This window comes from Notamacropus eugenii, chromosome 2 (genome assembly GCF_028372415.1).
Source record: "Notamacropus eugenii isolate mMacEug1 chromosome 2, mMacEug1.pri_v2, whole genome shotgun sequence".
Lineage (NCBI taxonomy): Eukaryota > Metazoa > Chordata > Mammalia > Diprotodontia > Macropodidae > Notamacropus > Notamacropus eugenii.
The window spans coordinates 217,045,592-217,063,434 of record NC_092873.1 but is presented as its reverse complement, the minus strand read 5'-3'; the positions used below and the strand labels follow the sequence as shown (position 1 = coordinate 217,063,434).

The 17,843-nt window shown below is 36.3% G+C and overlaps 1 long non-coding RNA gene across 10 annotated transcripts in view; it reads right to left on the bottom strand.

Annotated features, from left to right (window-relative positions):
* Positions 1 to 17,843, bottom strand: part of LOC140526808 (uncharacterized) — a 340,835-nt gene that overhangs the window by 271,039 nt on the left and 51,953 nt on the right. For 9 of the 10 annotated variants that reach the window (XR_011974536.1, XR_011974537.1, XR_011974541.1 and 6 more), the window contains one exon: positions 576 to 732. The exons of the other annotated variant lie outside the window; for it this stretch is intronic. This is a non-coding gene — a long non-coding RNA (uncharacterized lncRNA). The remainder of the gene's footprint in view (positions 1 to 575; positions 733 to 17,843) is intronic. 10 annotated transcript variants of the gene reach the window in all.

Here is a 17,843-nt window from a genome sequence, read left to right as displayed (position 1 = left end):
TATAACAACATGAGAATAAGTGTCTGCTGTGTATTCGTAGAAATGAGAACCAGTGACTGCACTCTACCATCCCCTTGTAATTTATCAAAGTGAGTCATTATTATGAATCAGAAGACCTGGAGTCAACGTCTATATACTCATTCTGTAACCTAGTCCTCTCTTCATCTCTCTGGCTTCAATATCCTTATCTAGAAAATGAGATGGCTGAACTAAACAGACTCAGAAGCCCCTTCCAGCTCTGAATCTGTGATCTTATCACCCTCTTCAACGTAGCATTACCCTGAGTGGGAACTAAGCATGGGAGCTAGGAACTCTTTATCTTTCCTGTAGAGATCTAGCCGTAAGCCAAATTCTAATGTGGCTGGGGTGGGGGAGGGAACCTAGAGAGCAAATCAGATGTTGGTATTTAATGTTGCCCAGGAAAACCCAGGATAGTCATATATCAAAGAGAACGTTAATGAGAGATGCTCCCAAGAGTGAATCCTGTCTGTGCAAATCCAGAGTCAGATCTAGAGTTGAGTCTAAAGCTCAACTTACATGAGTTTTATTTTTAATACCCATTTATTAGCACCTACCGTGTGCCAGGCATTTTTCAAAGTGAAATAAAGATGAAGATAAAGAGGTATCATCTGATCCTTACGATAATCCCGGGAGGTACGCACTTTTTGCTATTATCTCCATTTTATAGTTGAGGAAGAAAAGCAGGCAGGAGTTATTATCTTCATTTTACAACTGAAAAAACAGGGACAGACAGAGGTTCAGTAATATGCCCAGGGTCACACTATTAGTAAGCATATGAGGCCAGATTTCAACCTCCTAACTTCAGGCCCAGGACTATATCCACCGTGACGCCTAGCTGCCTAGCTTTAATCAAAGTATAGCTTACATACCTACCTATGGGCCTAAATTATTACAGATTTTATGAAAGTCTCAGGTCTTGAATGTAACAAAGGCTTGTAAACACCAATATTTTGTATTATTGTTTGCTGTAGCATCAGGAGTCATTATTGGGGGGAGCGGATACTGAAAAAAAAGTCAAGTCTCAGTCTGACATGCTTCAGAATCAAGTTTTTTCCCCAGGGCAATAAATTATCTAGGGGCTGAGTGTGACTCATATTCATTAAGTGACTTAGGTCTACAGCTTCACAGTCATTCACTAGAATGCCCTTTCCATTTAGGATAAAATACCTATTAAAGTTACTCTTTAAACTTGGCAAGAGTTTCTAACTTTGATTTTCTTAGCCTATAGTAATGGTATCAGCTAATCTACTTAGCAGAATCAAAACTCTCCCTCTTCTTCATCTTATACTCATGTATAAGAAAGTGGACATGTGTGAAGGTGCTTCTGTTACACAAGATGTTTAATTATCAAACCCACTGAACCACAAAGCTCAGCTCTTATCTTGCAATGTCTTCTTATTCACCAAGTAGTCCAACAAATATTTAAATGCCTACTCTATGCAAGATACCACAAAGGCTGATTTCTTTATCAATTTAATATTCTATATGAACTGATTTTGAGATGCCAATTCTGAAAGCCATAGTCAAAATCAAATGACTACGCTTTTAAAGCTATTTCCAGGTCATTGGGAAAATCCCCTAAGGAAAACATGAGAAAAGATGGTAAGAGTCACCCAGGACAAGTAGGCATGGATGGATTCCAGTCTGCATCACTGAAAATATATACACAATAATGAGGTCACAAATCTCATTTCAGTATCTGGGTAATGGGGGCAGGAAAAGGAAAGCAAGAATATATAATTACTTTGACATTTGTCCCTCTGTTTATTCAGGTAACATCTTTATGCTCTGAGGATCAATGATACTCATTCTCAAGATATTTCCTTTGCCTTCCAATTGTCATTAACTTATTCTTTTCTCCATGGATTCCTACCGGGACATTGTGTAGCTCTAGCTTGACAGACTACAGAGAGTTTGGAAGACTGAGAGTGGATTTGAATTACTCCCAAGATGGTACTATAGTGCCCAAAAAGTTTCCTCTTTCTGAATCAGGTTTTGTAGACTATGTTCCCAGAATAATCCTAGCCATTCGGTGAGTCTTAGAAATTCATTTGTTCATTCTACAAATATGCATTAAGTGCTCACTATATGTGTAGTACTGGGATAGGTTTACTCACTGAAAGCATATTACCAAAATCATGTTATAGTAGAAAAAATAAATCACAGTAGAGGAGGAGTCAGGGATACCATGACTTTCTCCTGGACCTACTACTAACTAGCTGCGTGCCCTTGGGCAAACTTCTTTCATTGTCTGGGTCTTATTTATAAAATTAAGAGGTTGATTCCTTCCAGTTTCAAGGCTCCATAGAGTTCTAAGTTTCAAACTTGCATTCTTTCATTCCTCCAAGTTTTCATGCCAGACAAAACTACAATGGTCATGACTGCAGATGTAACAGTTGTGGGTAAACTGTGCAGGCACAAGAAAAAAATGTATACTTCTGCCAGGGAGGCTGAGACTGATGGATCTCCTGAACTCATGATTTCTGAGTTGCAGTGGCCAATTCAGCGTCTTCACTAAGTTCATGTGGTAATCCTCCCAGAAATGGGGAGTGACTAGTTTGCCTATGGAGGGCAAGCCAATGCAGATCCGAAATGGAGCAGGTCAATAATGGAACTGGGCTACTGAGTAACCCCTGCACTGCCAGCCTAAGTGAGATGGAGAGACCAAGTCCTCCTAAGGAAATAAATGAGAGACAGGTAGATAGATAAACAAATGAAGAAATATCTTTAAAAGTCATTTCCATATGATTCCCATTTGAAAATGAGAATTCTCGCCTTGAAAAGTCCATCTGAGTAAATGATAGGAAAAAAGGCAGAAAGCCTAAAAATATCTGTCCAAGAATTAAAACATTAACCAGAAACTCATACCCTAAACCTACCACAACCTCATCCATAAATTTAATCAGTATTGCTGGCATAGTATATAGAGCACTGGACTGTGGGTTAGCATCCCGCTTCAGACACTTACTGTGTGAACCAAGACAAGTTACAACCTCTCTGAACTTCTCTATCCTCCTCGGCCAAAGGAGGATAAACAATAGCACCTATTTCCAAAGGTTTTTGTGAAGTATGAATGAATGAATGAATGAATAAAAACACATTTCTATTAAGTATCTGCCATTGGGTACACATTGTGCTAAGTCATGGAGATACAAATACAAAAAGAGGTAGTCAAAGAGATTGCATTCTGGTAAGGAAAAACAATCCACACTGCAGAGTGGTGACAAAGAAAGGAAGTTTATTTTGGGAAGTCATAGATATGATGGTGATCCAAAGATTAGTCAACTGACACATCCCTTCTGCAAGTAATAGCTCTATTAATTTTATTTGAAATGAGATACTATATGTAAAGTACTTCACAATTTTTGAAATGTCAGATTTTAACATATCCTACTTCCTCTAATTATCCTTGTCCCCCTTCTCTCGGTTTGCTTAGTGCTCACTTCAGCCTATGCCTTCCTTTAAATAATTAGCATATTGTTGTTTGTAGATTAAAATTTTCCTGGATGACTATGTCTCTGTTCATGCTATATACTGCCTTCCCCATTTGAGCCCATGATGTCAATAAGATGAGTATAGAGGTGTAGTCAGGATTAGGTTTGAATTCTGATTCTGATATTACCTGTGTACCCATGGGAAGCCACTTAAATCTCTGAGCCAGTAAGTCAGTACATCAGCATTTATTAAGTACATATGATGTGCCAAGGAAGGTGCTAAATGCTGGAGGTACAAAGAAAGGCAATAGATAGTCTCTGTTCTCAAGGAGTTCATAGTATAATGGGGGAAATAACATAAACAACTCTGTGCAAACAGGATATATAAAGGATACAATGAAGACAAGTAGTAGAGAGAAGGCATTAACATTCAGGGGTATGAGTAAAGCCATCTACATAAGATGGGACTTTAGCTGGGACTTGAAGGAGGCGAGGCAAGGCAGGACGTAAAAATGAAGGGGCAGAGTATTCCAAATATGCGTAATAGAGATTGAAAATGCCCAGAGTCTGTAAATGGAGTGTCTTGTTTGAGGAAGAGTAAGGAGGGCAATGTCACTGGATCAGAGTACATGGAGGGGAGTGAGGTAGGAGGGGCTTATGTTTGGAAGGACTTTGAATGCTGAACATCCTGAAGATGGAAAAGAGCTATTGGGATTAATTGAATTCGGGTGGGGAAACAAGAGCAAGGCAGAGGATGCAACACTTCCCAATGCTTAGTCCAGTTTCTATAAATTTGATCACTATTTCCCCAGCCACCCAGACTAGAAATCTTAAAATGATCTTTCATACTTCATTCTCCTTTGTTCCCATATCTAACCACCAAACTTGTCAGTTCTTCCTTTAAAATGTCTTTTGTATTCATTAAATCATTCCATCCTTTCTACCACTATCACTGTACCCAAGTCCTCTTTACCTTGTATCTGAGCAAGTATCTCTTACTAGTCTCCCAGAAGATTAGTCTGTTTTCATAATGTTCATCTGTACAGTGGAAATAATACTAACTGACCCTGGTATCAGAAGACCTAGGTCCAAATCCAAATTCTTATGCTACTACCTGTATAATCTTGGGTAGTCATTGAACCTCTCTGGGACTCATCTTCATCTATAAAATGAAGGGAGAAGATTAGATGACCTCTAATATTCCTTCCAGTTCCATATCTAGGATCTTATGGTCTCATCAAAAATCTTTAAGAGCTTCTTAAATTTGATAGCTCTACAGAGGAAAATGCAAATCCTTAGCCTAACATTCAAGATCCTATGCCATCTGGCCACATGCTACCTATTTGTATTTATTTCCCCAACTTTCACTATACCTGTGCCAATCCCACCATGACCCCTGAATATGAGCTCTATAAAATCCATAGAATTATCAAGAAAACCAATTATACTGAAATACAGTTATCAAAATATTCTAGTGCAACACTATTATTTTGCAAATTAGGAAATTAAACCACCCAAAAAGGAAGTGACTTGCCTAAGCTCATTTGGCTAAAAAGCAGCAGTCAAAACTAATTCTAAATCCTGTATTCTTCCCACAAGTATTATTTCAATTCTGGGTCAAAAGTATAACATAACAGCCAAAAGAGTCATCATGATCTTGGATTTAATTAAGAGAGACAGTGTCCAGAATGAGGATCTATAGCATGCCCTGGCTAATTCTAAAGTCCTGACATGTTTAACAAAGATAGAAGGCACTGAAATTCCATGAGACTCACAGACTCAAATATGGGGTATACTTAAAACTACAGTGGAATGTTATTATTATGTAATAAGTAGAAAGGTCTGAATTCTTATCTCTAGTATAAAAGGAAATTCTTGATTCCTCAGGCAAAAAGTGTTTCAAAAGAAGTATTACATTTACTATAAACAATTTTTTAAAATACAATAGGTTCCTTTCCTTCTTTCTTGGAAATACAACAAAAGGCGAATGAAGGACAAAATGAGAAACACAACTCACAGCATAGGAGGCCAATTTATTTAGCCTTAATAGATAACACTTGGAATCAAAATCAATCACCCTCTCACAACTGGGCTCTTCACAAAGAATGTAATAGCTCAAATTGACCATCTAGTCCAACATCCCCATTTTGGAAATAAGGAAATTGATGAATGGAAAGATAACATGATTTGCCAAGATCACCCAACTTGTAGGTGACAGAGTCAGGACTCAGACATCAGCCTTTTGACTCTTGTGCAAATGCTCTTTCCTATACAATACTTCCTCCCCTACTGTTCTAGACTGGAGGTTCTTAACCTAGGGTCTGTGAATTCTTTTTTAAATAATATTTGTGATAGTTATGTCATTTGTCTCATTCTATAGTAATTATCGGGGATATATATGAAAAATAAAGTCTATCATGAACATAATTTCAGCTAAGGCTCAAAAAATAATGCAGAGAGAGGGCCTCTAAACTAAATCAATATATACGTTGACATTTAAAGACTTTAATTCATAGATTGGTAGACAATGGAAAATGTGCTAGAAAATGTGTTTCAGGATCAAGAAATTAAAGAAGCAAAAAACATTTGAATTATGCGGAAACATTATGTAAAATGTTACAAATACTTCATTCGAGAAAAAACTTGAAAGATTCTAGTCATAAGAAGCACCAATCATTGGAAAAAAATTTAACTTATTAATCTTTAAACACTGGAAGTGACTAGTTGCAGATGTGGGAGTCATTTTACGATCAACTGTGTGTATAGTTAGATTATTGACTAATTAGTCAAAAAAAGAAGATAAAGATGAGAAGAAAATATCAGGTCCATTAAAAAGAACTCAGTGTGACTTATGTAATAAATAAGCTGACAAATTGAAAATAAATAAGTTAAACCATTGAATTAGTGCTGACATTTCCTAGCAAATGTAAAGCAACAACCACAATGAAGATCACCGCTCAAAAACAAACACAATAGCCCCCAAATACTTTATCAACTTCCCAAGAATCAGAATGAACCAAAGGATCATACATACCAATTTAAAATACAAGTTCATATGCAAAATGTTACACAGGAAAACTGCAAAGATTATGAAGAATAAGTATAATATATATACAGATATTGCCTACCTTTGCAAGCCTTAAAGTGTTATGTAAGTGGTAACTATTAGAACTATTATTAAAAACATAATTTTATAAAACCGCAAGAAGCATTAAATAGGACAACATACCTATGGATAGCTTGATTTAAGATAAAGACTTATGGTATTTCAGTGCTGAGCACATTAAAGATATTTTTATTAATTGCTTTTAGCAATACCTGCTATATCGGAGCATATCGGGAATGTCATCAGGGTCAAACAAGCACAAACAAATTTTAAAACCAAGATGACCAAACATTCCAGAAAATACCAGTCAAGTCATTAGAAGATTCCTGCCACTCAAAGTAGAGTACTGGTGTGATAATGACCCTAACTTTTCCCTAAATGGGTCAGAACTATTTTTTTAATTTAGTTATTTTTTAGAAATTCATTTTTTTAAATGTTGAGTCTCCCTCCCTGCACCCCTATGGTATAAGTTATATATATGAAGTTATGCAAAATATTTTCATATTAACCAAAAAAGAGCATTTATATATGAACCAAAAAGGAGGAAAACAGATGAAAATGAAACATACAGATTAGCATTTATATAGCAAGTTTTTCTTGTCATTGATAACATTAACGCCACAATGTTTGGATTCTAATACCTCCATTTTAATGTGCTATAAAATTAAGTGAAATCATACTCAAAAAATGAAGTGGAGGTGTCTGGATCACAAGAACAAATATGTAGAGAATAAATTTGTCATGGAGGTGATGCAATATCAATTGCACTCTATTTTTAAGATGTCTCAAAGAAGAGAGATTTCCAAAAATGAGTATTACATTAATTGACATCCTCCTTACTCTCCCCCAAAAAGTCACTGAAAAGATTTCAGTATCTACTGACTCATTTATACCTAATTTCTCATTTGTGGGAATGGTTTATGATCACATTCAAAGATGTTCTTGAGAAAATGCTCAGGATTTTGAAGGTGATTGTTCACAGCCAATCACATATTCACAGCCACACAACTGACTACATAAGATAGAAATGCATATTTCTGTTATATTTGTTGTTTCTTGAATATAAATCAATAATTGACTCAGTAGAGTAGAACCCCACTTTATAGACTTTCCTCCAAATAAACTGTAAAATAGATATATGGTATAGACTTATGTTTCTTTTATCTACAAAATGGAAATAACGCTTGCAGCATCTACTTCACAGAGTTATGTTGAAGAAATAATTTGGTAAAAATTTACAATATTCCATAAGTGCAATTCATTGTCCTCTTCTATTATCATACTATTCCTCCAGCATCTAAACAATAGGAAGTACCTGTTTTAATGATCCTTTGATTATAAACATCAAAAGAAGTATAAAGACATATGCTACACAAGGATATTCACTACTTTCATGGAGAATGTTCTGTACAGAATCTAAATGGAAGAAAATTCTGTACAGATGGTGAGTTCCTCCAGATGCTCCTACTTATAGATGGCATTGTGCTGATGACATTAAATTCAAGAACATTAAAGAGCCTCCCCAGTGAAATCTTGGTCATTCAAAGGAGATCACATTTAAAGTCTATGCTGGGGAAAAAAACCAAATGAATAAAAATGCATATTACCAACGTTAGCTTTTTGATGGACAACCCAGAGAGTCCATCAGTACATGCACCTTGGACAATGAACTGGGTCCAAAGTTGAATAAAGAGAGAGGAAGTTTGATAGCGTTTAGGAAACTGTGTGACACTTTCTCTAAGAATAAGCTATTCCACTACAAAAAAGCCCATCTTCTCAAAAATAAAGTCAATTTTAGTAGTCATAATTTTTCATGTTCTACAGCCACGTGGTTTGATCATATGAATGTACATTATAGAAAATTATGGTAAATGGGGAATCAAAATTGCATTTGATCCACTGAGACACATGGTGGATTAAATCAGCTGTAGCTCACTACTATACTAGTAGGGACTTCCCTGTGTAAATAGGAGTAAAAAAGTATCAATAAGGATATGAGTAGTTAGGAAAAAAGGTTGCCTAGCCATATAGTAAAAGTAAGAGATAACAGATGCATGGCTTGAGTGTTATGGAAAGTAAAAAAGTATTCTAAAAGTCTTAAAGGATCTAAAGGAAAGCCAGTCAAGTGTTAAATAGCTATTCTATGGATGGTTTATGCAAAGACGTGAATTGGAATAACACAGGGTAAAAAGATCTTTATGTGTTGTGATCTTTATTGGTAATGGATTTTGATATGATTACTTATCTACCAAAGCATGGACTTAAAAAAGTAAGCTTTCCACTTAAAAGTCTTTGATAATAAAATAGAAATAGATATCTCCAAGTAAAATATTCAATTTTATAGAAAAAATTCAAATATTTAAATTTATACTTAATTTACTCCTTAGGAGGAAAAAAAAATACCTTCATACTATCTTACAATATGCTGATCATCAAATTATGTTCACCTTCATTATCTTAATCATCAGTCAACATTTAGTGGCCTGTAATATACCAACCACTGTACCAGAGAGAATATATTCACTGCAGAGATGCCAACAGTCCATTTATTCATCACACTTTAAAAATTGGACGCTATCATGCATGATAAAGGTCTACATAAGCAAAACTATGCAAGGTGAATGCAACTTACACAAGGAACACTATAATAAGTCAAGTCTGGAAAGTTAATAAGCAATTAAGAAAGAGTTAGGTGAAGATACAAAGCTCTTGAGTAATGGAAGGACAAATGAAATTGAGAACGCAGTTATTACTTGTCTTGAGCTTTCTTAGAAACTCCATTTTTCCTTCCCAGATCTCCTACTCTGAAATTTCTTGGAAACTTTCATGGCTCATACTTGTACTTTCTATTTCAGGATGCCCTCTGTACTGGCATCAACCTGTGGCATCAAAGATAAGAAAATACCAAAATGTTGCTGAGTAAGGCCCTGCCCCATCTCTGCAAAACACATTACTTTCTACTGCTTCAGGGATCCACCCTGGTATGAAGGAAAGTGAAAGCCAGACATCTCACATGAAGCAAGTTAATAATTACTAACACTTATATTATATAACTTATATTTAATATTTCTTCATTTAATTTCACAATAACCCTGTGAAGTAGATTATTATCCTATTTTACAGATAGTAAAATAGGCTGAGCACAGTTAAGTAACTTCCCCAAGGTTATAAAGCTGGTAAAAAGATTCAAATCCCTGAATCCAAGTCTGGTGCTTGATCCATTTCCTCAGAGATTTCAGGAAACTGAGAGCCAAGTCTGAAGGGAACCTCTTCACAGGACAGTTGCTGACCACTTTTATTTCTCTTGCCATAATCTGAAGACCACTGAGGTGCCAGTGTTGGTTTGTTGCCTTTCCTCATTGACAATCGTCTTGTCCATGGTGCCATTGTTGTTTTAGGTATTTGGGTCTTTCTGATCTGACTATGAAACTCTGTGAGTGCCATAACCACTGTTAAGGGAGGACTGGGGTTCTCTATAGGGCTATTTCTTCTTTTTTCCTCATTTTACACATGTGACAACTGAGAGTCAAAGAGTTCTCTGTTATCCCTCAGTTTCTTAGGTTAGGATTAAGGATTAAGTTTAGGAATAAGCTAAGATTAAATCTGATTCAGATTTCCTCAAATTCAATGCTCTAACTTCCATGAGTACAAGAACCACTGATTTCATGTTTCTCCCTATCATACAATAGAACAAAATAAATGCTATTAAACCCTTTGCCATCATAGGGAGTCCACTGAAAAGACTATCTTAAGTTCAAAGTTCAAAGAATTCTGTGGATCTGCAGATCTACATGCTCAGAAGCATGTTTATCTTTGGTAAAAGCATAATTAGTGCAAAGCACACGACTGATAAAATGGGACAATATGAAAAGTAGGAACAAAACATTTTTCGATAAAACCAGAACACAGACTCTAACAAAAATACTCACTATGAAGGGGAAGAGTAGATGAGAATCACATATGGAGGGAACAAGTAGATAAGGCACACATGTAGAAAAACATGCCTAGAAATCATATGTGGCCAAGGTATACATGTGGAAGAATAAATGTATAAAGTGGCAACTCTGACATCCTCTAGAGATGTCATCCTACAGCTCCTATCATACTGCTCCTATCTATTCTGCTTTTATCAGGCCTCCTTCCCGTGGTCTCCACCAGATATTGCCCATTTCAGTGCTGCTTTGCTTAACATAGAGTCTCTGATGTGTTAGGTGGTGTTAGGTGGCATGTGATTGTGGCATTTTCCTCTCTTTCCAGCATCTGATTTCAGCTGAAGTCCTTGCCTATAGTTCTACCTCTTCCTCAAAACAAAGAGTATAGATATGCCAAGCTCATTAAGTTTTTTAAAAAAAATATTTTGCTATGAGCCTTTCAGAAAAAAAAAAAACTGCTCTTGTCTCAGCCATAGGAGTGGCTGTAGCTCTACCCAAGAGAAAATCCCACTCATTATCTCCTCCCTCCCATTTAAGGAGTATCTTGTCCTCTACTTTCCAGAAGTCTGCTATACAGCCTTTCAATCCCCAGAAAGACATTCTTTCCTCCAAGTGTCAAGTTCATTAGCGTACACAACAAGATCCTGCTGCTGTCAACATTACACAGAGGGCTAATGCCCACAGGCTTAATCTTTTCTTTAGCGTGCACTTTCTAGTCATTGGGTGTTTCCATGGGTGATCTAAAGACACTTTATGGTGAGCATTTTATATACCTTAATATTTCAATTTCTTAAAACCATATTAAATATGTGGGAATTATTAATCCTATCACTTCTAAACAGTTCTGCAATTTATGGTTTCCCCAGTTTTCCAATTTTTTTTTCTGACTCTCAATTCTCTTTCCCTGCTCTTGAGTCCATTAAGGAACAGCACAGAAGTCAAGCAAAACCAAGACGAAGAGGCAATATCATTGTCTCTCCTACCTGCCTAGCCATCCTCGTGGGTTTTTCTTATGTAGTTGAGGCCAGAAAAGTCTTTGAGCTCTCACAGTTCTAATTACAGACTGACTATACAGACTCTCCAGCAGGCATGTGATGCCCTTTCTTGTTTCACCTTCAGGAAATAAGATGTCTCTCCCTTCTAAACTCACTGCTATGCTGCTAACTCAAGCCTCCACTGACTCTTCTTCCCTCAGTTTCCTCTCCCTCTGTTTGGAAAAGTACCGAACTCCTCTCAATGCCTTCCTTCTTAGAGGGCAGAAACCCACTCCACTCTGCATCTTCTGCCCTGCCTTGGTTTCAACTCCATGTAACTCCATGTGCTCCTGACTCTTGGACTCCCTAGTTTCTTCCCTCTCCCCATTTTTCTGCCTTTTATGTTTTCCCTCTTTAGATTTTAAGCTTGTTGAGGGCAGACTGACTTTCTTTTTATTAATTGCATCTCTAGCACTTAGCACAGTGCCTGGCAGGTCATAGGCACTTAAGAAATATTTATTGGACTGAATTGAGTGAACAAATAGATTATCTTGATCAGTTACTAAGGAGATAGATTGCTGTATGACTTCAAAACACATAACAAAATAATCTCTAAAGAAATGAAAAATGAATAACACAGAGAGGGCATCTTTATCATTGGAGGGAAAAACCAAATTGATGACATCACAAATCTATTTGAGTATCTAAAAAGAATATGAAGAGGACACTTTGAGAAGAAGGTCTGGATTTATTTCATTCATGTCATGTTGTTGTTCAGTCATGTCTGACTTCATGACCCCATGGACCCTAGCACATCAGGCCCTTCTATCATCCACTATCTCTTGAAACCTATCAAGTTCATGTTTAATGTTTCCATGGAACTATGCATCTCATTCTCTGGCATCTGACCATTCCCTGGCATCATACTAGCAACCTTCCCACCTGAACAGCTCATCTTCCAATGTTTTCTCTTTTATAATTTTAGTGTTGTGAGTTCTCTTGGCAAAGATAGTGGAGTGGGTTGCCATTTTCTTCTTCAGTTTTTTGTCAGAACTCTCCACTATGGCCTGTACACTTTGGGTAGCCCTGCATGGCAGAGCTCAAAGTTTCATAACAGGGCAGTGATCTATCATGGCATTCATGCCATAATGTATTCAAAAGGTACACAAATGACATAGTTGGAATGTTGTTTTCTTCCTGTTAACACTGGGATGATACCATATAATGAATCCAAGTATAAATGAACCAATTGAAAAAGCCCAGGCTTTATAGATTTAGAGCTGAAAGAGATTTTAAAGGCCATTGAATGCAACCCTCTTATTCTAAAAATGGGGAAACTGAGAGAGTTTTAGTGACTTGTCCCTGTTTATAGAGCCAATATGTATCTGAGCTAAGAGTTGAAGTGAGGTCTTCCCAACTCCAAGTGCAGTGTTCTACCTCCTTCGTTACTCAGCTGTCTAAAGGATTTTAGAGTGTAGATAGCATCTCTCCATACCAGAGATTGGCATTGTTTTTAAATGATAAAACCCTCCTATTATAGCAATGTTCAAAAACAATCATTTATCTCTTCTAAAAGCCCCTTCTAGTTCTGGCTTCAGCATATTTGAGAGGGACATAAAGCAAACCTGCCAGTCAAATATCATCTGCATTTGATTGTAATTAGAGCCATTAGACTGTAAGCTGAAGTTGGGAAATACTTTCCTGTTATTTGTATTTCTAGTATATCACAGTGCCTGGCATCTAGTACATGATTAATTAATGTTTATTGAATTCTTTTTCATTGAATTGCATAGATGAGGCAGTATAGAAAAATAGATACCTGCCTAAAATCCATGGGCATACAAATATCTCTGCTGCTTCCACTTCAGAAACTCCCTTCTGACTGTTCTCTTTCCTCCAGCTTCTTTACCATAGCCTGGCAAATTATCCTGGTCTGATCCTCTGGTTACATCACAACTGTATTCCCCCTTGTGTTGAATGGGCTGAATCTTGGCAAAAGATCCTGCCAGCTCAGATCCTTCCATGGTAAAAACTCTCATGTTTTCCTTCCCATCATCCTTGAAAGGCAACTTCCCAGCTAAACTGTGACTTGGACTCAAGAAACTCAGTCCCACACCCTAGTCTAAAGCAGATCCAGCTGGATCATGACAACTATTACCATTTGGTGCCCACTGAGAATAAACAGACTTTAGTATGTAAAGCTGCCATCCTGGTATCTTTCAACAGCTCTAAGTTCTCTCAAAATGTTTAAAAGAATTTTTTTAAAAAACCTCATTTATATAGAACTTTACAGGTTAAGCAGTACTTTCCTCACCTTATGAAGTAAGTATTATATGTATCACAATATCACTTTGATTTTATAGATGAGGAAACTGACACCCAGGGAATTATCTAATGTCATACAGTAAGTGGCAGAGCCAAGACTCAAACCCACATCTGGCATTCTTCTCACTATACTCTGCTGCCTGGTATTACTGTAGAAGCAACTTAATTTCTCTTAAGTTACCTAAAGAGTATTCAGAGTTTTTTACTTACTTTGAATCCAAGAGGGAAAAAATCTTTGCAAAAAGAAAAAAGTTCTTAACAATGTAAGAAATTTATTTAGCTTTTATTCTTGATGTAAGAATGTCTATTTTATTTTTAAAGGAGAAACTTGGAAGAATTTATGATTTTACAATAATTTCAAGTCTGTAAATTTGATTTAAAAATTACTAACAGAAAATACTAAAATTTGTCATCCCTTGACTCTCTTTATAATCCACCTTCTCCACTCCTCTTCTGCTTCTTAGCACTGTCTATATCTGGAACATATTAAACATTTAATAAATGTCTTATCTTTATATCTTAGAGATAGATGTCTACTAGTTTCTTTTTGTCTTACCCTCAGACTAAGCTGGACACCAGACTTAGTACTTAGTTGTCAGTTAGCCGAGTCAGTCGACCATGGAATGATGAAAAGTTTATTAGACGCAAATTGGTCTACCTCACTTTTGCCCATCTCTTATCTAGAATTTACTATTCATTTAGAAGGCTGTACACAAAGAGCGATTCTATTTCTGGGCTATTAACCTTTATATAATGCAACCTGAATAATAAAAGAGCCTGCTCATCAAATATTCAGATTACATTGATCTAGGAGCAAATCCATGAAGAAAAGAATTAGAATTCCATCTCTAAGCCCCGTCATTAGCCTTCCTCCCACCTGAAATGTTGCCTTCCTCTTTCCACATTCCAAAACTCATCAGTCTAACTTCCTCCATGAAGCTTTGTATAAATCTTCCAGCATGTGAACTCTGAACTCACACACTGTCTGTACTTCCCCCCTTGGTATGTAATTATACACCCTGTTATATTGTTCAATCAACAAGAATTTATTAACTACCTACTGCAGGCCAGGCATTATGATAAGTCCTGGAGATATAAATACAAAAGATATACAGTCTCTGCCATAAAGAAGCTTACTTTCAACTGGGGGTGGGTGGGATATAAAGAGAGGATATGTACAAATAAATAGAAAGTGTTTTCTGGTGATGGTGGCAACTAAGAACTGGATGAATTAGGAAAAGCCTCTTGAAGGAGGTGACATAAGCTTAGTCTTGAAAGGGACAAGGAGTTGCAAGAGATGGAAGTAACATGGAAGAGCATTCTAGATACAGAAATTTGGCCTATTATGCTATTGATTTTTTAACAAGCAGATCACTGAAGAGAAAAAAAATGTGTGTAGCATACTTTTAAATTTAATCTACATTATTAACATTAATAACATTTTTTCCATCTTAAGTCTAAACAACCAACAAAACAATAACTCAAAGCCCTGATTTATATCATTTGCTTATTTCCTAGGTGTAAATGCTCAACCTGAAAATTTAACAACTGGTTCTCCCCAGTTTGAGTTGACTCCAGCACTCCCCTGGTGATACAGAGATATGAAGTTAGAAGATAGACTTTAGCTACGTGATAAGCTAGTAAGCCAGTTTGTCTGGAATACAGAGTTTTTGAGGAGGGGAATATTATATGTAATCAATGCAAAAAGATAACCGCTTCCTGCTCAGCCCACAAGTTAAAAATGGAATCCCAGACCCTGCCTCAGCACTTCATATGCCTACCCCTATTGACATTGTATGTCTTTTATCTCCAACAAAATTATGACTATCAGCGTAATGTATACTCATTGATAACAGTGTTTTGCCTTTGTATCCCCTGATGACATAAACTGAACCATCTGGAACACTGCCTTGGTCACAGGAGGGTTTTTCTACCTCTCTAGAAATAGTATGGTGCTGAATATATAGTGGTTGCTTAATAAATATTCACTGAATTTAACTGAACATTATCAAATTCTACTACTTCTATTCACTTAACATCAACCCCAAAGTTACCTCTTTGCTTCATTTATCTAGCTATTCTCTATGATCTCTATTTTCTTATGTTCATAATCAAACATTGTCAATATATGAATTACAAGCACTGATTTCCCTTCCTAGACATGTCAATTTCCCCCTTAATCCCCTATAACATAGCTTCAACCTCCACTCCACACTACCAAATATACTTTTTCTAATTATCAAACCAAATGGCTCTTAATTTAATTATCCTTAAATTCTATATTTGACATGATTGACTATTAACTCAGAAAATTTTTTGTCTTGAATTCAATGACATTAAATATTGTTAGTTATCTTCCTACTTCTCTGACTAGTATTTCTGTCTCTGATATTTCCTCTTCCTCCTCCAGTAGCCTAACTCTGGATTTGCCCACAAAGTTCTGTGCTTTGTCTTCTGTTCTTTTCTCTTTATACTTGTCTCTTGGTTACCTCATTGACTCTTATGTCTTCAACTGCTATAATAGAGAGGGAAAATAAATCTATAGATAACTTTCACAAATGTAAATGTGGTGAACTTTCCCATAAGATGGAAGATGGCACCAAAAGTGACACTGCCTCTCAGGACTTCTGCTCCATTTTGACCAAAAATGATCCTCTCAAGCCTTGAACTATGACCTACAAGTGGATATAGGCAATGGAGTTGCCAAACACTATCTTGTCCTACATCCAGTGCTAGCACAAGGGTCCCCTATAATCTCTTTCTGACTAATTTCCAGGTCCCCTTAATGTCTCTGGCTTGAGAGCCCTGGAAGCTGCTTCTGCTTCTTTATCCATCATTTGGTCCCACCACTGGTATTTCATCCATGTGGGCTTTGGGTCAACCTTTACTCCTGTAAAACAAATCTCTCCGGCCCTCTAATTTGTCTTGGGATGGAAGAATGTCTCACTCTGACTTTTATTGGCTCTGACACTCCACAATTTGATTTGAGGCATTATATTAAAGATGTTTGGAGGGGAATATTGAGAGAACTCAGAAGATTACTTTCTCTACTCCAACATATTGACTGTTTTTGAGAACTGATTAGCTAAGGAAACTGGCTTAGGTTGTTGACATACTTCATGGTCAACTGAGTACAAAAGTTGATGAGGAACTCCAACCCTCTGAAGCTTCTGATCATGGATAATCAGTAAGGACAACACTAGAAAACTATGTTCAGCTGAATCAATATGGTATTCTCATTGAATTCTTCCCCTGCTGACTAAGTAAAAATTATTTTCTTTACTGACATATAGAATAAAATTGCTTCATACTGTTCCAATATTGAGCTAAGTTACCATTAGGTCATTTCTAGAACACTTTCATAGAGGCAAGTAAGTAAACGAGGTACACCAGCAATGCCAAAGGGCTGGTAATGAAGCATATACTCTCTACTCCACCACCCTAGTCCATTAAAAGTATAGAAGACTATAAGTTTATAATTTTAGCACAATATTTGAATAGATGAGTAAAATCTCTCAAAACTTAGCTTAGTTCAGATGAATATAAGGTGGAACCATGTAAATAAGAACATTCGTTCAAAGAACTCTATTTTTCCTCATTGAATGAAACAATAGTTTATCTATGCAAATAAAACATAAGCCACGTTGCTTTGCAATATAGTAAATAAATCATTAAAAAACAATTCAATGAAAAATATTTTGAGAGTGTCCAAAATGTGAATAGTACTGAATTCAGCTAACCCAAGAAAAGCAATACTAGGGAATAATCTCAAAAGCGATGAAAAAATATCTATTCAAATTTAAGACAAACCATTGAACATGACAGTAATACATGTCTATGCCCCAAGCACTGATGCCAAAAAGGTCAAAGTTGATAAATTCTGTGAAGATCTACAACATCTTCTAGAAATAAAACACACACACATAAATGTCACATTTATCATAGGCGATTGGAATGCTAAAGTAGCAAATCAAAAGATAATTAGATTCACAGACAAGTTTAGCTTTGGAGTACAAAATGAAACAAGGAAGAGAATAATAAAATTTTATCA